Source organism: Xyrauchen texanus, chromosome 17 (genome assembly GCF_025860055.1).
Source record: "Xyrauchen texanus isolate HMW12.3.18 chromosome 17, RBS_HiC_50CHRs, whole genome shotgun sequence".
In the NCBI taxonomy this organism is placed as follows: Eukaryota; Metazoa; Chordata; class Actinopteri; order Cypriniformes; family Catostomidae; genus Xyrauchen; species Xyrauchen texanus.
The window spans coordinates 15366373-15388321 of record NC_068292.1 but is presented as its reverse complement, the minus strand read 5'-3'; the positions used below and the strand labels follow the sequence as shown (position 1 = coordinate 15388321).

Sequence of the window (21949 nt, the reverse complement as noted above, 5' to 3'; positions counted from 1 at the left end):
AATAATACTTACATAGTTAACTGCATTTTAAGTTACATAGAGAACTTATTTTAAACAATACTGCTGATGAATAAAAACATTTTTATATGCATATATATTGTTTTAGGTAACTGAATTTTCCTAAATCTCATTAGAAGATATTAAAGCTTATTTATTTTTCATAATTTTAAAGTAATATGTGCAATAAACTGAAAAATCCCCATTAGTGAGTGTCTCAATAGACATCTTACTCTTTTAGAGAACTTTTCAAACTTTATCCAATGCTATTTCAAATGAATTGTCATGGGATAGCAGCAGAAAAAGGAAAACTCAAATCCAGCCTGTTTGAAATTTTCAGTGGCCCGCATGAGTTTGTCAGTTGTCTTGGGGTCTATTTACATTGACCGCGTTTTGTGTCTATTCACGCTCTCTTTTTTTCAATTTCACTCAGTTGTACTCAGGGGTTAAATTGGGATGGAACGGCCCAGAACGATATATCAGTGCGGCGTTCCGGAACCTCCAATGTTTTTTAAATAGTCCAATATGTATCACTTTGGAACCTGTTCTGCTATATTCGCCTAGAGTGGCACAGTGTTAAGTGCACACACACACTCCACCTAGCTCTGCTTCAAGCAGTTCAAACAGTGGGAAGAAATGTGTAACACCATAGATTTCCACCACCTCACAAATCCCAATGTATCCCTGACTTTACTTTCACACTGACAATTGTTCACTAACTTGCTGTACCTGTGTAGCAATGAGTTAGTGCAGCTCTCCTAGTGGTGGAATCAAGCACAGCTTCAGTTTGCTGCTGCTGAAGTTCTCTCTGATCAGCTTTATGAACATGGCCACCGCCTGTGGAACAAAACAAAAACACACAAATATATTGATATGAATTAGCTATACTTTAACATATTTCATTAAAGATAATAAATTACATCATGCAGATGTTTTGCTTGCTTTTTTTTTTCTTCCATTTTCTGTATCGCATGATTAGCAAAACACCTCCATTACAGGACTGACACACCTCCATGCTTGACCATGGGGATGGTGTTGTTCTTATCATAAGCCTTAGCTTTCTTACTCCAGACGTACTCCTGACCCATGGGTCTAAATCTCAGTTTCAGTTTAGTGTCATACGTATATAAAACCATCTCCCAGGACTGCACAGGGCTTTCCCTGTTTTGCTTTCTTTTACGAATAGTGCTGTCAATTTTGTCTACTGGAAATTGAAGTGCCTTGGAATGTGAAATAATGAAATAATCTCCTCTATTAGGTTTAGTAAAAGCTCATTAGTCTTTGGATTATATGCATATAAATACATGTTTGCATTACAACAACAACTTTCATTTTAACACCTAAATATGTGACCTTCTAGAGTGAGGGCTTAGAGGAATAAATCACCCAAAAATGAAAATTGTCTTATCATTTACTCACCAGCAATCCCAGATGTGAGACTCTTTTTTTCTAAGATGGACACAAATTAAGATTTTTAGAATATCTCTGCTCTGTAGGTCCATTCAGTGCAAATGAATGTTGACCCAAACTCTGAAGGTCCAAATATCACATAAAAGCATCATAAAAGTAATCCATATGACTCCAGTGGTTTAATTGTTGTCCTCTGAAGTGATATAATCAGTTTTGAGTAAGAACAGTTTAAAATATAAAAACTTTTTCACTGAATATCTTGCTATTGCACCCTCTAGGCAGAAGAAAGTCATACACATCTTGGATGTCATGAGGGTAAGTAAATGTTGAGAAAATTTTATTTTTGGGTGAGAAAGATGCCCAGGGTCCCTGCTCATCTGCGTGAATGTGCCTTAGGCATGCTGCATGGAGGCATGAGGACTACAGATGTGGCCACGGCAATAAATTGCAATGTCCTTACTGTGAGACACCTAAGACGCTTCATGGAGACAGGAAGGACAGCTGATCGTCCTCGCAGTGGCAAACCACATATAACAACACCTGCACAGTATTGGTACATCCTAATATCACACCTGTGGGACAGGTACTGGATGGAAACAACAACTGCCCAAGAAATATCAGAGAACTTGCAAGTGCTTGGTGGAAGAGTGGTGTAACATCTCACAGCAAGAACTGTCAGATCTGGTGCAGTCCATGAGGAGAAGATGCACTGCAGTACTTAATGCAGCTGGTGGCCACACCAGATACTGACTGTTACTTTTGATTTTGACCCCCCCTTTGTTCAGGGACATATTTTTCAATTTCTGTTAGTCACATGTCTGTGAAACTTGTTCAGTTTATCTCTTTAGTTGTTGAATCTTTTTATGTTCATACAAATATTTATTTTTATATAACAAAAAAGAACATTTCTTTTTATATAACATATAAGATATCTTTCAGTAATAAAAAAATTATTTATAATGCATGAAACCCTTCATTAAGTAAAAAAAAAAAAAAAAAGATGGATGAGAACAGTTGAGTTTACTTTTTAGCATTAAAAAATGCTTCTTTTTGCACTTTAAAACTTAATACAAAAACAAAAATTGAAAATTTCATTTTTTTTGCCTGTGTGTGAATGGCTTGTAATGCAATTTTAAAATGAGCCCTTCTTGGACTTCCTAGGTTGCATAATAAAACCTGTAGACTGATTTTCATGCAATGGGAGCAGGTACATTTTTGCCGGGAAAATCAAAAGAATGTGACGTTTATGCACCTACCGAGAGCCTTGCCTCAGTGCTTCTCTTCCGCTATTCAACAGTGACAACAAACTGCAACACTAGGTAACGTTATCTTAGAGATGGAATCCAGCAAATATCCGGATCCCAGCACAACACCGACTCCTACACAAACTCATAGTAGGCCAAAAAAAAAACATTTATCTACTGAATCTCATCTGGCTAAGCGGGAACGTGATCGTGGTCGAGCAAAAACTAGAAAGAACATCGGCAGGGTATTCGATTCCTAGAGGGACATTTGTTCGATTTTGGGGCCGACCCTGAATTGGAGTTGTTCTTATTGGACAGGTAAGCTTACATAACGGCAAAGCATGTGAAATATAATGAGATAAGGATTGATCTGTGTAATTTGAGCTAACTTAATCTTGCCTGCTAACGCTGACGAATTGCATGCTACTTTGCTTCGTAACTTTCAAATAATTTCAACGATCTTCTCTTTATACTAAAAGTCAGGTTAATGTCAATGTTAATGTGTAATTATTCAGGAATTATGAAATGAATGCTAGCAATGCAAAAAGCTCCATTCATTAGTGGAACGTAACTTGGTTATACAGAAAATATTTCCAATCTATTATTATAAAACAATAGCGCATCGATATATCAAAATGACAGCTGTGATGGAATCACATCAATACTGATTTGTGTCAAAATATTTATAATGTACAGTCTATTTTATAAACAGTTACTGTCATTATCCTCCAAATTTAGCTAACAGCTATTCATAAAGCTGGCTAACTATCGTATAAATGCAGTCAATGTATCATGCAAATAAAAGTGATTACTTCAAACTACAGTCTCGCATAGTCAGACCGATATCCACACTTTGTTTTAGCCCTGTTCCAGCACTGGAGAGTCAAATATAATATACAGTCTCAAAGTTTGTAGTAAAACAATCATAACTGTGTAATTTAAATTATGATACCTCATCTGTCAGCATGATTCTGGTGAATCTCATACAGCCTCTTTGTACGTCACGTCATTGTTTTGGTCGATACTCGCTCTCATCCCTAAGGAGTGTGTGCATGAGCGCGAGCAACAGGTAGCTGGCTGCAGTTCACTTAACAGGCACAAGGGTCATTAATAACAAGGGTTTCTGAATTTTACATACTGCACCTTCAATGAATTGTAATACCAGCATACTGTAACAAAAGTTTGAGAATTTAAACTTACTGTGTAAATTTGGCATGTCCCCCATTTGCTTTAATGACAGCAAGCACTGAAACTGGCACAAATTCTGAAAATTGTTAAAAACCGGGTATTTCGTGTTATCCCAGCATGCTTTGAAAATGTTCCAAAGAGTATCTTTGGAGCATTTGGAATATTCTCAAATCATGCAGGGATAACACGAAATATCAGGTTTGGAACAACTTTGAACAAATTTTGGAGTTCGTACCAGCTTATGTGCATGCATATTTGGTCATACTAAATACAGAATAGATTAGGAACATTTCATGTACATTTGTAAATCTTTTACTGTTATTGTTATGCTGACAATATTATTTGTAATAAAAATAGCAATACACACATTTCTTAAGTATATTTATATAAATGATATTTAAACAGTAGGCTACATGCACATACTTTGGGGGCTGTTTCATGTTTTTATGTTTCCTTCTACAGTAGGGAATTTCTTTCCAATGTGGATGTTTCAAAGTTTGAATTGGAATGGAAAAAATCAAACTTTGTATAAAAATAAAGCTTTGATGATAGAAAAATATGTGTTTTGGAATGTTTGAGTTTTCAGCTGTTCCTCACACAGTTTATTATTGCTATTTTTGTTAATGTTCAATCGATTTTCATTCATTAACATTAATGACTGTCGATTAAAATTTGTAATCCCACTCCCTATGCTTTGGAATCTCACTAAACGGCCAAACAACTACAGCGATTGGAACATACCCTTCCATTCTCTCTGCACTTTTAAGCAAGGACACAATCTGGTCTTCAGCATTAGCATTTTATTATCTTCTATTTCTCAGAGTGCTCATATAAGTATATACTATATATGCTTCTCTGCAGACGTTCTCTCTGTAGGATTCAATGCAAATTGGCCCTTTGAAGCACTGTGGTCCCATGATTGTTAAATTCTCATAAGTTATGACAGGGAACAGATGTTGGCAGCTGTTTGATAAGTCTTGGCAGCAAGTGATACACAGGAAGAAACAAACTATCTTATTCAGCCATGGACATGCAAAGTAATTCCTCCTCTAAAATGTATCATTATCATCAACACACACACACACACACATAAACACAAGTACACAAGATACCCTGCTTTAGAAAACATCATTATCATCGACACACATAGAGACTCTGTGGTGTTGGGATGGGCATTAGTGGGTCTACGCTTACAATAGTGGCATGCTGGAGAAGACCACAAAGCATTGAGAAGCACTGCAGGATCCACTCGTTCAAGCCACTGATCTGAAATCAGGTTGGGTTTAAAGAGATTGGGCTATCACCCAGTAATGAAAATGTTGCTCACCTTTGTGTTCCTTTGAAAAGGAACCTTTTTTTTTTATCCTTCATACATTTTTTTTATATAATAATAGAATAAAAACAAGGCTAATCAAAAACTACATTTTTAAATATTTAATTTCCTTGTTGTAATCATGATTTCCACTTTAATGGGGTCTTATGTTTGAAGAACAGCTGTCCTTGTTTACATATCAGCAGTTCATTAGCTCTGATCAGCTACAGTAGATATGAGTAAAATGCATGTGGGTGTCATTTCTTCAGGCCATGCATATTAATTAATACATCTCATTAAGATGTTTCATATTTTAGGAGCAGAATGACATTCAGTAAGTGATAATCAGAAATATAAAATATCCTCTAACACTACAGCTCATGTTGTCATTATGCATTCATTTCATACAGTCATAGGTCTGGGTAAAGGTTTTTCTTTATTTTATTTTATTTATTTTTTTAATCTCGATTATCCACATTCTTCATTTGAAGGATCCCAATATCTATTCTCAAAATTCCAAGATCAAACTTTTACTTCAAGTATGACTTCAGTTTTGGTTGCACTGAATATGTCTTTTAAATAAATATCAGTTAAGCCGCATAGTTTGGGCTCTGGTGTTAATATTTAAAATGTATATTTCCATAGTTAGTTAGAAGGTTCTGAAGGGGTGGATTTACCCCTTTGTCTTCAGCCTATTGATGAGTTGAATACATTTACTAGCAATTGTTATATTCAAAAGGTAATCAAAGCTTTTTTAGTCATGTCCATTTCTTCCAGTTATGTTATAATTATGAATGTTACAGGTAATTTGTGTATTTGACCTCTAAGGTGTGACTGAGGGTCTGACCCATGTCAGGAATGCAGTTAACAGTGTTTTCTCATTTAGCCCGGCTCCCAGAGAGCAAATATAAATCTGGATAAATCCCAGTGAGTGTGTCTCAAACTAGAGAGAAAAGATAGCCTATGTTGTGTACTGTCTAATGATGTCTTTGGAGGGACTAAGTCAAAGGAAATGGACACCAGTTTATCTAAAGAGAAGACTCACCTCTTACCAATTTCTGCATACCAAGTTGATTTAGTGTTTTAAAAATATAATCTTTTGAATGATTGCATTCATGTAGTTAAGCAGAACGTTATGCTTGGATGATTTCTGGAATAATCTGTACTGTTCACCTATCAGCTCTCTGTACTTGTAAGAGATGTTGTCAATTTATTTGCATATGCACATATTTACTGTTGTTTCTGTTAGTTCAAGTTAGTTCAAGGTTAGATTCTCAACCATTTTTTTCTGTTTCTGTCTATTGCCTTTGGAAATGTGGAGAACTTTGTCTTCAGTAAATTCTCTAATGACTGAAACTTCAACATTGTCTCCTGGGTATCATTGGTCATACTGGTCTTTTTACTGGGTATCCCTGTACAATTTGAAGCACAAGCTGAGATAGACTTTATTTAATATATAAGCAAAATGGACATTATAACTGAAATATACCCAAATGAATCAGAATCAGATTAAACCACATCGAAATCAGAATTCAATCAAAAGCTTGTGAATGGGAATTGAATTGAATCAAATCAAGGGAAATCTGTATCGACGCCCAGCCCTAATTTGTAATATGTTCACGTGTAATGTTTATACTGTATATGCACATTTCCACAGCAGAACTATTTAGCATTGACCTCCATATAAAAATCTAATCTATATTGCAGGATGTTAGAAAGTGAATTATTGAGAAGATTAAATGCACTGCTTGCATTCATTTCAGTCAAATGTTTGGATACACCTAACTAAATGTATGTTTCTAAAGACCTTAAAGACCTTTACTGCTTAAATGCTTGATATTTGTTTTGACAAATGTAAATTGTGCATACATATAAATTAAAGCTGATTTTATGGAGTTAAAATCCATTCTCCTATGCCAGTTTAAAATGCACAGACCACTGTAAGTAAGCTACTTTATAGGTTCATTTTGAAAACTGTAAACACTGTGTCTGTGTGGTGAGAAAAGTCCTCTGTTCTGATTGACCCATCCAGACCGACAAAACAACCCTGACTTAATGGCGTTTGTTTGTTCGATCAACAGCAGATGGGAGCATTTTCGGAAAGCTGTCTGAAAACCATGCTTATTTTTGCAGTTCTGTTCAGTGGTGTAAAAATGACACACTTCAGCTTTTAAAGTGCACTCGGTAACTTGTAGCTTGTGTCATCTTGGACATACAGTGACACCTAGTGGTGTGGACGCAGCATCGTTCAAAATCAATAGTTTTCAGTTAAAGAAATTCACTAATCACAGTCAGTCATGATTAATTTAATACAAAAGTGAAAGTGTCCAATAACAAGATGGTTACTAGATTAAACCAGTAGTATTCAGCTGGTCATGTGATTCTAAAATGGGGGCGCCCCTCCCCCTATGTTGAATAAAATTGCTTTAAGGTTACTGATGTAACTAAAGAGTGGTCATGATTTTATACTTATGTTTTGAAATTAAAGTTAATTTCTTTATAAGTAAAACTTTATTAATGGGGGGAAAAAAATCACTACAGTATAATGTTGAAGTGAATGGATTAGCGTAAAATTTTGCATAACATTTAACCAGCCAGCATTTGATCCGCAACAAAATAAAGTTTTGTAAGGACAGATCTTAAATCTGAGCTGAAATGAGACATTTTGCTAGAAATACTTACATGTTTGCAAACCACACAACCATTTAGCATTTATTGCTTTAATGGCTTTTGTGTCGAAACAAATGTCTGGTCATGGACAACCAGATATTTTAAGGGGGCTTTCACACTAGCACTTTTGGTGCGCACCCCGGTTCGAATGACGTCCGAGTTCGGTTCGTTTGGATGATGTGAACGCTGTCTTCCGAACTCGGGTGCGCACCCGCGAACCGTACTCGGGTCCGCTTAAAAAGGTGGTCTGGGGTACGGTTCAAGTGAACTCCAGTACGGTTCGCTGCTGATATGAACGCAATCGAACCAAACCGCGGAAGTGAACCGCTATTGATGACGTATAATGTGGTCGTCAGTCTCACACGCGTCACTTTCAAAATGAGCGGAAAGGGTTTACTTTCGTGCGTGTGTGTGTGTATACACTTACCTTGACGAAAAGCGGGATTCACGCACATGCACTGCAAGCAGAGAGATGATTTCTGCTTGCCTTCGCAAAAATTGTCTTCGGCAGACAGCCCGCTGTCTTTTGAACGATTTCAGTATTTTTGCGGCAGACAGACGCAAGTGTGTTTCTGTATCTTGATGTTGAAAACAAAACCAAAGGTTAAAAAAAGAAGAACAAATGTGAACCGAGCATGTCTATTCATTGAATTTTGACGCTTTTTCATTTCGCGGTTATCAAGCAACACGATTACGCACCAGCTGCAGCTTGATGACGCAAGCGTACCGCGGTTCGGATACAAATATATAATGTGAACACAGTCCATCGGAGGCAGGGGGGAGGGGGGAGCAATCGAACTCGGATTCGGAACAGGCAATCGAACCAAGTGTGAAAGCCCCCTAAGTTTGCATGACCAATAATAATATCTAAAGGCAGGGACAAAGGACAGAAGAGGTGGGGAGTTACCATAGGGGAAGTATTGTGGTGATCAAATTAAGTTCTAAGGATCAATATTATTCCCAAGTCCGACAGGCATACCCAGTCAAACTGTGTCATTGTCATCCAGAGGGCAGAGTGGGGGAGAACCAGAGACCTTGATACTCCCTCACTGGTTTACAATCACACTGATACTCTTATGTGCCACTTAAAATTCAACTCTGAAATATTCACTCCATCCGGCACAAGGTGCTGCAGATGGCGATACCTTTATGCACTGACAAAATCTGAATTTTTAATAAAAATATATATATATGAGAAGTAACTTTAATATGACTATTAAGAAAATGGTTTCCCCTCCAATAAATAAAGAAGTAAAAATTAAACCAGTGCATCCCTGTGGTACCTTCCTTTAGATGGCTCTGGTGTATATCTTCACAGAGTGTAAATGGGATTGGTCAAGGGAACAACTGTCAGGCTCTTCAGAGAGTAACTGTAAATTTAGGCCAGGGGCACTGGGGAATGCCAATGCCAAGGACAATGATTAATTTACCACTTCATTAGATTAGTGCTGAAGTATTCATGGAGAACGCAGACACAGAGGGTCTCAGGGAGGATTAGAGAACTAACAGAATGACAGGGGGAGAAAATAATTTAGTGTATGGGGGAGGTGCTGGAAAGCTAGTGAGAGAGAGAGAGAGAGAGAGAGAGAGAGAGAGAGAGAGAGAGAGAGAGAGAGAGAGAGAGAGAGAGAGAGAGAGAGAGAGAGAGAGAAACTTTTCTGTTCTACCTATATTTCTGTAATTTCCTGCCTGCTGCATCAAGCTCCTGTGCGACACAACTATTTATAGAGGCTTTTATTGTTGCCATGGTAACAAATTAGCCCAAGTTTCTTTTAGATGTTGGATACTGCCTATGGCTGAAACTTGAGGATACTGTTACAGTACCTTTACACACCAATAACTTCAATCAATATAACTATATCAATATAAGTATAGAAATAATGTGACTTAATGTCTACAAAAAAACCTCTGCCAAATTTACAATTAGTCCAATAAATTACCCAGGAAACTGCCTGTGCCCAAGGCCCTCTAGAGCATGGAGCCACCATAAGATAGCGTCTCTACATTTCTCTCGCCAAAGAAAGAAGCACTGAGCAAAATCACCATGACAGGATCAGCCGCTCAGACACAGGACTCCCGTAGAGAACCCTGAGCTCATCTTCAATTCCAACCCACTGAGGCCAGAATTACAGGAAACCATGGGTGATTTGTCTAAGAAGCAGCAGAACTTAAGCCTATTTTTATAAAAACACTTGTTCAGAAACAAAACATAAGCCTTGGTACAAAACGACGGACTGCCATTTTGTGCCGCTGTCCACATGCAGCCCTGGTACTGCAGCAAATTTTTCCATGGACAAAAAGGAGGGGAAGTTGGTAACAGAATGCAAGTCAAACCAGTGTAAATCCAAAGATCTGGCGTGGCAGTATTTGAATTCACAAGACATGTGGTTTCTGGTTTATCACAATGCATCTGTGTAGCCCTTTGATGATTAGTTAAAGCTATCATAAACCGATTTGAATGACATGTATGCCCCCTTTTCATTTTGAGAGGCAAAGAGAGAAAGAAAAACAAGAGAGAGATAATTTCACGTGGCTTTTAAAATTCCATGTGCTTTGGATTGAAAGCTTATAAAGTATTTGTGCTTGGTATGTTCTCCTTATTTTAATGGAAGGAGAGCGCAAGAAAAACCAGCAATGCTACAGTGACATCTGCTGGTGTTCCTCATTTTAAACAGAATATTTCAAATCTTTTGTAATCACAGCCATCTTGCACTCAGATCTCACCTTTGTAAAAGGAACGTCCTCTCTGAACTCTACTCACCACTTTGCTTCTTCTAAAACATACATTATAACATTATAAATCAAATGTATGACCCTATTCTAACAGTGTGTTTCATTAAAGCTGTTCTGCATTGTAATTAGCTGCAAATGTCAGGTAGGCCTATTAACATTTTCGTGTTCTGCCTCTGTGCTGACGTTCCTTTTTAGCTGACGTCACCTTGTCAGCTTAAAGTGACAGTTCATCCAAAAAAATAAAACTTTTTTTGATTTACTCACCCTAATGTCACTCCAAACACCAATTTACTTTCTTACATGAACATGAAAGGAACAATGTTTAAGTCTTCACAACTTTTTTGCCACATTATGAAAGTGGACAGTGACTTCAAAAAGGACAAAAAACAAAACAAAAAATAAAAAAAACACCATAAATCCGCCAATAGTCAATAGAACTTGTGAACAATATTCCAAGTCTTCTGAAGACAGACAATGACTTTGTGTGATGAACAGACAGAAATGTTCAGTTATATGTACAGTTAGTTTGCACAGCACGCAAATCATACCATTGCCCAACTACCGCACCCCAATCAAATATAGTGACTGCAGTGCAGGTTGGACATTATGTCAGTAGCATCTAGTCCTTACACAAGAGCAGATATCATGATATCCTATCTGCTCAGTTGGTAGAGTGGGTCAGCCACTAATTGCAGGGTTGGTGGTTCGAATCCTGGCCCACACAACTCCACATGCTGAAGTGTCCTTGGGCAAGACACTGAACCCCAAGTTGCTCCCAATTGTGTGTGAATGGGTGAATGAGTCACAGTGTAAAGCACTTTGAATACTGTTAAGGCTTAAATAGGCGCTATATGAGTGCAGACCATTTATATTATGTACAATATACAATAATTTGGGGCAGGTTTAAAATGTAAACTGACTGGAAACACTTGTGGAGTAATTTAGGCTTCTGAGTGAAGTTTATTAAAAGATCCTGCATTGTGAAATATGCCTCGTTAATTCTTTCAGGCTTTACATGCCGTAATCACAGATAATGTGTTGCCGCTGGCTTTAATGCGTTAGCTAACCTCAGATCAACACTTGTACTTGTATCGCAAATATACATTTTCTCACAGAGTGGGGTGAAGGTAAAGCATTCAACTCACATTTGTAAGGTGCTGTCTTCACTGAATATTCACTAGTTGCTATAGTCTTCACATTTTGTAATAAAGCTACTACCATTTAATTGTATAAGAAATACAGTTTCCTCTTCTAAATATGATATCTTAAACAGTAAGGCATAATGTTTTACTATTTTGTAGTACTTTGTAAACACTGCATATTGCACTATATGTATAGTGTACAGTATATGCTGGTATTCAATGCTATATAATGTCTTCTCCGTTGCTTGGTGACTGTAGAGTGGAGATAGTGGCTGTAATCCTGTGTGGGGGCCAGTGAGACACATGCCTGTCATTCCTTCCACTCACAGCCACAGGGACAGAGAGGAGAGAGACAGGCAGAGTCTTTCTACAAGCAGACAATTCAAGACTGGCACCAGTAGTGTCATTTGAGAATCCTTTCATAGTGTTGCATTATAAATTATGGGAATTGTATGGTTAACTACACACTTTGACAAATGATGAATTTGTTTGAGGAGTAATATGTAAACAAAATTAATAGTTGGTCTTAGATTGTGTAACCGAAGCTTCCAAGAATTTAATCTAGCAGGGTGGCACTCACACATCCCAGTTCGGAGCAGGTCACATCTGTTGGACCAGCACAGGCAACTGTATCAGAGAGAGAAATTATTTCTGTGCCTCTGAGGTTACCAAACAGAAATTCTAGATAGCCAGATATTCCCTACCCCAAACTCGCACCACTGGCTGAGCAAGTATTGCAGTGCCGGGCTGGTCAGGATGCTCAAACAAAATAAATATTTTCATAGCACCACAGTGTTTTGACTTTTCAAATGAATCAACCTACGATTGGCTTCCTTACACTTGTCTATGCATATTAAGCAGTGAAATACAAAAAAGTGAATATTTTAAAAAGAAAAATGATAGCACACTTTGCCTTTAAAAATGATAAAAACTGAATAAACAGAACAGAGAAGGCGCATATCTGATTTATACTTGCTTAAGTTTAAGCAAGGGAAATGTATCTTTATAGTAGGTACCGTTAAATTTCTCCATGTTTAAAAATCTATTAAACTCCTCTAATTACAGTCTCCATTGATGAAACACGGGAAGAGGAATCTCATTCTCAGCCCGAGGCGAGGACAGCAGCGGACAACCATTCCTCAGCTCACAGACTATTGTTCTACTTCCCTCATTAGAAAAACAACACATTCCCAGACATCTAAACAGATAAGATCAGCTAAAGTTATTTTTCATTGTTTGGAAAATGAAATGTTTACTGAAGAAGAATTTTATTATACTATATATGACTGTATCCAGTTAAAATTAAATAAATAAGAACCACACACCACGGAACAAAATCACATAATAATTTTTTTTATTGTAATAACAGTATAGAAAAATGTTCCCATGGCTTGGCTTCATGAGGCTCACTCACTGGATGTTTTTTGTTTTTGCCACCATTCTGAGTAAACTCTAGAGGCAGTTGTGCATGAAAATCTCAGGAGATCAGCAGTTTCAGAAATACTCAAATCAACCCATCTGGCACCAACAATCATGCCACAGTCTAAATCACTGTGATCACATTTTTCACTTTTCTAATGGTTGAGAACATTAACTGAAGCTCCTGACCCGTATCTGATTTTATACATTACACTGCTGCCAGACGATTGGCTGATTATATAATTGCATGAATATGTAGATGTACAGGTGCACCTAATAAAGTGGCCGGTGAGTGTATATACATACTGTGTACATTATATATATATATTTTTTTCTTTTTCAAAGTGGACTCAGACTTTTGAAGCCCACTATATGACTACAGCAGGTATGTAGGCCTCAATGAAGCAGAGACGAAAGGCTGGGGCATGGTTTTGCCTTCTCTTACAGTTGTAAGTGTTGTAAAAGCATCTTTCAGACAGGTCCCTTAGCAGTGCTGATGGATTGAAAGAGTGTAGAACTGAGGACTGTGTTGCTCTGGGGCATTTGATGGCAGCACAAGTAAACTTGTCAAACCGAGTCATGATGCAGTCTAAGAGAACAGCTGTTGAGTATGTAGCATAAACATATCATATGTTGAGTGTTACATTAAATATCTTCTGTCAAAGAAAGGAGATGTACTGAAGTGTTTCATTGATAATATAAAATATACTTCTCCAACTCCTTTTAAACTAAGAGAAGGGCAAAAATTTTAAAGAAAGGAAATGCTAATCATAGACTCTTTTCTCTTGTATAATTTCACTGGGTATTTCAGTACCTGAAACGGATGCATATTGGCAACTTTTTTTTCTGTGCCACAAGACTTTTGATAGCATGTGTATCAGATGTGTGTCTCACCATCTGAGAGTGTATGTGGCGTGTGGCCATCTCTCTGTGTTTACAGACCGTGCATAGGTAACAGAGCAGGTTGAGTTTAGTGCATGCTGCTGTAGCATTAGCTGATCCAGATCAGCACTCACTTACTGCAGGATCTGGGACCAGTCTTCTGAGCTCAGACAGGACAACCGTTCAGCTGAAGAGAGAGAGGGAGAGTTTTTAGCAGTGGTTGATACAGATGTTCAGAGAAAATTATTTGAGGTCAAGCCCTGAAGAGGCAAAGACCCCTATTGTTTTCATTAGTGTTCTTATTATTAGAGGTCAAGCCCCGAAGGGGCGAAAGACCTCTATTGTTTTCGATAGTTTTCTTATTCTTCTGCTTCTTCGTTTTCCGTTCTTGAGTCTATGGCAACCCTAGAACCGCTTGCGGGAAAGTTATGAAATTTGGCACAGAGAGAAAGCAAAAACAGATTTTCTTGGCTTATAACTTTTGAACACTTTTGGAAATTGTAAAATTGTAAATATTTTTGAAAACCTACTTTTTTCAAACTCCTCCTAGACTGTTTGTCCGATTTGCACAAACATTGGCCTGCTTCATCTAGAGGCAATCATGACAAAAAATTATTCACCGAATTTTTATAAACTATACAGTTTTCGAATGGCGATTCAACAAATTTTACGAAAAAAGCTCAAAATTTAACTTGATGCAGTATCTCCTCAATGCTTTGAGGTATTGGGGCAAAACTTGATATGTGTCATCACCATTAGGCTCTGAGGTTACCTGCAGTGTATTGTCACACTGCCCCCTACTGGTCAGGAGATAGAACAATGGCTATTTTGGCATTATAACTCTTGAACGCTTTCCTGCATGATAACCATCATGCCCAGATACTACCTGAGCAGTTTCAGAACAGCACCACATACTGGACAAAATTTCTAAGAAGTAGCTTATTTTTTGTTATTTTTTAAAATAAATGGGATTTTTAATGATTGAAAGTTAACTTTTTCTAACTCCTCATACACTGTTCATCGGACTCAAACATGTCACAAAGCTTCTTTTGCTGCTCATGGTGCCGATAATTGTCTTGACCCCGTATCGCTGCTTGCAGCTATATTTATCCTTGACACTGACATGCAGTTGAATTGCATTGAATTGTCAAAAACATTAAAGGTGATGTGTGCAATTTCTGTACCATGAGTGGTAACAAACAGAAATTGAAAAGTAGTGCCTGTTTAAACAGGTTTCCCAAATGTCCCCCCACATGCTAGTAGTTGGCAAAAAGGTAGCCCTACCCCAAACTCACACCATTGGTTGAGCCAATGTTGCTACAGTATGTTGGGGAACTCAATTAAACAGTAATCCTGACTGTGACACAGAGCCAGTGTTTCCACTTTTCTGGGGAAATCAATTTGTGAATTGCTTATTTATAGTTGTCTCAAAAAAAGTTGCCCTTCTGGCCCTGGCTTACTTGTGACCTGGGAGGGTGACAAGGGGAGGGAAAAGGGGAGAGGGAAAGAGCGAGGCAGAGCGACATTGAGTGAGAGAGAGAGAGAGAGAGACAGAGGAGGGATGGAGAAAAAAATTGGTTGCCGGTTCCCAGAGACGTCATCGCCTGGTCCTCGACCACTCCTCCACACTCTGGCGAATGACAGCCGCTCCTCCCTGGGTGGACAGCAGCAAGTCCACCAACCCCTGGTGGATGGAATGCCCCTCTGCATTTTGGAAGCTGGTAGAGACCCCCTCCTCACCTGGTAGCGGCTCCGTGGATCCAGGCGGCCGGAAGCGAGCCCCTCCTCCCCTCGCAGATGGTGGCCGTTCCTCCACGTCCAGGTGGATAGCAGCGACTCCTCCGTCCCTCAGCTTACGGCTTTGGCTGCTCCTTTGGGCGGATGGCAGTGGTGAGGAATCCACAACAGTGCATCCATTCTCTTTACTGCGTTTCGGCTGATGCATGAAAGTAATATTTAATAAAAAGGTCACAAACATAAACACACCCACGGCAGCTGCGTGTGGCTCTCTCTCTCGAACTGCCTCAACTGGCTGCCTTTATCCCTCTCCTCGGCTGATTAGCCCATAAAATACACAGGCACTTTGCAGGCATCCAGATTGAGGCAATGGGGCAGGATGTGCTGACTCTCATGTATGCTGCTCTAATGTGGAGGACTTGGTGAGGTTTGGGCTGACTGGGTCAACAGGTGCTGTTTGTACTTCCTCTGCTGTTTGAGGAGCCACAGGGGCCAAAAGCAGGCTAAAACACACACATAGATACTAGATGTCATGAGTGCACCGGGCTCTCCCTCACCATTAGTCAACCGCTCTCACTCACTGGAGTGTTATTCACCCATACCTGCAGCTTATCACCTAGTTAAGACTTGCACTTAATTCTCACTATAACACTCTACTAACTCTAACCCCAGTAGTAATATTACCATCAATACCTCTATGGATCTTACCACAGCCAAATGTTGATTTATTTCTATTGGAAGCAAGACAATATAAAGGTCAAAATGCGTTAGAGGCAGAATTAACAAGGGAGCATATATGGACTAAGTATGAAAGGTGTATATAAAGGTTTTTACTGATGCATCTAAAGATCCAGGGAAAGGTCAGGTGGGGGTAGCATACATCAACTCAAGATTGAAAGTGGCAGAAGGAAAAAGGGTATCAGATCAAGTTTCTGTGTTTACAGGAGAATTACTAGTGATTTTACAAGCAATTAACCAAATGAAAGATATGAGATTAAACAAAACTCTCATATGTTCAGATTCAAGCTCAGCCCTGTTATGTCTGGAAGCTCAACAGTCTGAAACTAGACAAGATATGTTGATAGAGATTCTTCAGATATTATATAATGCAACAGACAAATAAGATCGTTCAGTTTTTATGAAATATTATATATAACATATATGCATATTGGAGTATCAGGGAAAGAAAATCAAATATGGCAATTTTATTGGGATAATGAACAAAAGGGTAGCCATCTACATTTAATACAACCATTAGTAGGAAGAGGAATGAATTCAGGCAGGAGGAGGAAAGAAGAATGTATTTTATCGAGACTCAGACTGGGACATACTGGACTTAACTCAACAATGTATATAATAGGAAAACATTTTACAGGAATATGTGATTGGTGTGGAGTTGCAGAAACAGTGAAACAGATATACAGAGGCAAGAAATAAACTAGAAGATGAATTACAGAAGAAAGGAGAACAACAATAACCTTAAAGAAGCTGTTAAATCCAGTAAGAGGGGATTGTCTATTAATACAATTTCTGAATAGAACACGGTTAATTGAAAGAATATAGCTAGGCCATAACAGGTCTTTTTTTTTCTCCGCTCCATGGGTAGTGAGGGACTTGGGGCTGAAATGGAGGAGCTGAACATGCAGCGCCATTGGAAGCACGGGTCATGAAGGTCTGTGGAGAGAAGGGAAAGAGTCTCTGATCCATAACCCACAGTAGATGGCGGTAATGCTCTATTTTAGAATGTGAGCCACCAATAAAAAGAAGAAAGAAGAAATCAGTGCCTGGCCTTGTTGAAAAGTACCTTAGACATCCTTCTTGCTCTGCCACAGTGGAATACTGCTTCTCTGTGTTTTACTTACCTGATTGTCAAAGATCTGTTCTGGATATTCAAGACAATTGACTCTGTGAACACAGTGTTTCTACTCACCTGTGTTAATCTCACCTGATTGTCTAAGGTCTCCTCCAGACTTGCAAGAAATGTGACTTTGTAAAACCCGAGTTTACTGCATATCTACTTACCTGTTTGTAACTTCCCTGTTATACTACAAGCCTCTGAATGCTCAGGGAATGTGACTGAATACTCTGAAAATGCTTTGTTTGATATACCTACCTGCTACTCTGTTTATGAACATGACTCACCAGTGACCCCATCTGAAGTTGAAGTTACCTGTTTGGGCATGTGTTAATTTGGAAGTAATCATTTATGGATTTGTGCCCTCTGCCTTGGTTCACTGTTTGATCAAAGACTGTCTCCAAAGACTTTGTACTGTACCTGAATACAAGCCTCGCTTGCTTACCTGCTTTTCCTTTGTCCAGTATAATAAACTCCCACACCTGGATTCATCTCAAGCACCTGAGTTGGCGTGTCAATTCTATAATATATATATTATTTATGCAATTCAGATTTAAAATACATTTTAAAGGGATAGTTCACCCAAAAATGAAAATGAATGGATGGATTTGATGGATTTGTAAATTGGAATGTCCTGCTCACTCACGCGTCATTTCAGTGCACTGTCTCTACGCAGCTGCATTACAAAGGTGAAACAAGAATGAAAACTGTTGCGTTAGATGTGAAGGGGAGGAGAATTTATGCATGTGTCAGGTTCTTCAACCAAAACGTCTTCTGCTTGGGATGCTCCGGTGCCTCCTCAATCAAGCGTCCTCTAAGCTTCCTCTCTTCTCAATCCTTGCCTCCTTGTGGTGCATTTGACGAATTGATGAGTCCTTCAAGATGGCAGACTTTGATCGGTTTCAAGGTCACAGGCTCGAGAAGGGAGGAGCGAGGAAGCTCAAATTAGGAAATAAGAAGAATCCCATTGACTGAGCAGGGAGGAAAATTTATAGGAAAAAAGGACTTTCTCACTCACACCTATCAGATTACTTCTGAAGACATGTATTTATCCACTGGAGTCTTATGGATTAATTTTATGTTCCCTTTATGTGGATTTTGGAGCTTCAAATTCTGGCACCCTATCACTTTCATATTCTTCTAAAAATGAATAATATATGTTCAGCAAAATGAAAGAGTCATGCACATCGGGATGGCATAAGTGTTTGTGAGTAATGAGAAGATTTTCATTTTTGGGTGAACTATGCCTTTAAAATGAGCACAAATGTTTGTGTATTTTTTGTACAGATTTTTTTTTATTATTATTATTATTGTTTTTACCCCTCATTACAGTAATGCAAAAATTCTTAATGGTCCTAAAAAATGAGTATCTATGTATTTGGGGTAAAATATGGCATGGACATTTCTTGTCAGTTTTCATGAGCTTCACCCAAAAGTGTTTTAACCATCCATTGCTTCTATATGTTTATGCATTTATGAATCTTCATTGAACAGGACCAAGAAAAATCTATTATTATAGAACAAAATGAGCAAATGAGAGTTCAGGGCATGTTCACAGCTCAGTGGCAAAACCTCTCCACATTTACAGATTTTATTAGATCTCCTGGAACCTATCATTCCACTTTGTGCACACACTGTACTGTAGATGTTTTTAGGCAAAACTGCTGTATTGAACTGTCATAAGTTACTTGACTGTACTTTTAATTAGAGATTAATACTTAAGTTTCTTCATAGTTAGTGGCAACAAAATAGCATAAACATACCAGAAAAAGAGTGCTGGGTTCATAAAACAATTGACTTTGGAACCGCTGGAAGCAGACCTGTGCCGAAGCAGAACTTTTTCATCTGAGGGAGCGCCAGAACAATGGAGAGCTTTTTATAACCTGCATGTGTTTTCTAGGGTAGGACAAAGGCTTATTGTAAAAGGAACTACGCTGAACACACAGGCAGTGTATAAAATATGCCATAGGCTGTTTGCCCACTCACTGCATCAATACTAGACAGAGAGGTTCTGTGCACAGGATGACGCGACGAACGTTCGAAATCTGTGTGGTGGGCGGGGGGACTTCCGGTTTAGGTTACTACCGGTATTTCCGATGTAGATGTTGTTGAAGAGTGAGTGGCAAGCTATCAGCGAGAACCGTATGTAAAATGTTAACAGTAAATAAGAAACGTCTTACATATCAGTATCAAATTGGCAACTCTAAATTACATTGTAGTGTTCCTCGATGTGCTGTTTCATCGAGGTATAATTCTGAAGTAAGTTTTCATCGTTTTCCGCATCAGCCTGAGGTACGAGCTCAGTGGCTAGTCAAGATAAGATGCGAGAACTTCACTCCTACCGATAACACCCGGGTCTGCAGTCGACATTTTAAGCTAGAAGATTTCACCACAGGGGTGTATTCCAGAAAGCAGGTTATGTGACATACCCGGGTATGTTTAAGAGTAAGCAAGCGGATAACCTCAACTTTCGGTTCCAAAAACGGAGGTAACTTTCAGGGTATGTTAGTAGTCATAGCAACTCACTCTCTGAACTTAACCTGCTCCGGAGCAGGTTATGTTGCAGGGTTAGTTTGTTTCAGAGAGGTTTCCGAGCATGGCGTGCCCTTTTGATGAGGATCCTGTGGACGTAGAGGCACAGATTGTACAGGGTTTTATTCGCCGTCAGAGGGTGATAAGACCACGTATCGATGTCTTTTCTTATCCTAACGAATATTTGCAGGAGCGCTATCGTTTTTCTAGGGAGTCGTTAATTTATTTAACAAACCTACTAAAACCACACATCTCAAACATAACAAACCGCGGGGTCAGCGCTTAGCGCGAACAAATTCTTTGTATTGCTCTGCGCTTTTTTGCTACGGGGAGTTCTCTCTACAATGTGGGCGATGCAGAGCATGTGGGAAAGGCAACAGTGTGTAGAACCGTTCGTACAGTATGCATGGCACTGAAACGGTTTCTACACACTTTTGTACAGTTCCCTGGCCATAAACCTGTGCGCTTTATTAAAGAAGAATTCCACAGGGTGGCAGGTTTGCTCTCAGAAATTCTGTCATCTACTTCAATTAAATGACATTTCTTAATAGGTTTATTTTGACTGCGTGCACACGTAAAGGCTACACAGACTTCTTAAACTTGTAATTAATCTTAATTTCAGGGTTCCCAAACGTGATTGGGTGCATTGATGGCACCCACATTCCTATTAAAGCTCCATCTATCAATGAGGGAGACTATGTTAATAGGAAGTCTGTGCATAGCATCAATGTGCAGGTAATAGCTATATTTTGGCTCCTTAATATTGGTGTTACAAATAATAAACTTAGTGTTCTCCACAGGTAATATGTGATGCAACCCACCTCATCACTAATGTTGAGGCAAAATGGCCTGGGTCTGTACATGATGCCAGAATATTTAGAGAGTCATCTCTGTGCAACAAATTTCAACAGAGTAAGTTGTTAGACAAATGCTTGTAGTCTTTATTACATTTACAAAACACCTCAAACATTACAGGACACTTCTATGTTTACTTGCTGGGGACAGAGGATACCCTTGCCTCCCCTATATGATGACACCCTACCCTGATCCTGAGCCCGGACCACAGACACGCTTCAACCTGTCTCACAGCAGAACACGGGCCAAGGTGGAGATGACAATAGGCATTTTGAAGGCGAGGTTTCAGTGTCTGCGTGGGCTCAGGGTCACTCCAAATAGGGCATGTGACATCACAGTTGCTTGTGTGGTACTTCACAACATTGCCACAATAAGAGGAGAGAGGCATCCCCCCTGTCCTGATGAAGATGACCTAGAACAACACCCATTGAATCTAGCAGACCACAGAGATGGCAGAATGCTTAGAGACATGATTTGTCAAAATCACTTTATTTAATCGGTTCTATTTCTTCATATCCTGAAATAAGAGACATGACAGATTTGTATTTATTGCTTTATACACACACACACACACACACACACACACACACACACACACACACACACACACACAAAAATTAAAATAACAGATTCATGTTCACATATGATTCTTCTCACCTTAAGGTTTTTTTTAAAAAAAAAAAAAGAAAGAAATTATTTACATTTCTTGTTGCACTTAAATCTGTTTTGTATACTATTCTGATGATAGTGAAACTTTGTAATATGGCACTTTTTTGTACCACTGTCTCCCTAAGATGATTCGCTGATGTTCTTCCTCTTTTGTAAGGATAAAAGCGTCTGCCAAATGAATAAATGTAAGGCGATACTCCAGTAGTTCTATTTCAAGTTTGCCTTTTTATGGCCAGCCTTTTCTCCTCTAGCTGAAGCTGTATTTTTAATTTGCCTTAATAGATGGACCTTATACACCTCCTTT

General features: G+C 38.7%; 1 pseudogene; it reads right to left on the bottom strand.

Annotated features, from left to right (window-relative positions):
* LOC127657621 (serine/threonine-protein kinase ULK4-like) overlaps positions 1-21949 on the bottom strand; it is a 287951-nt pseudogene that overhangs the window by 238221 nt on the left and 27781 nt on the right.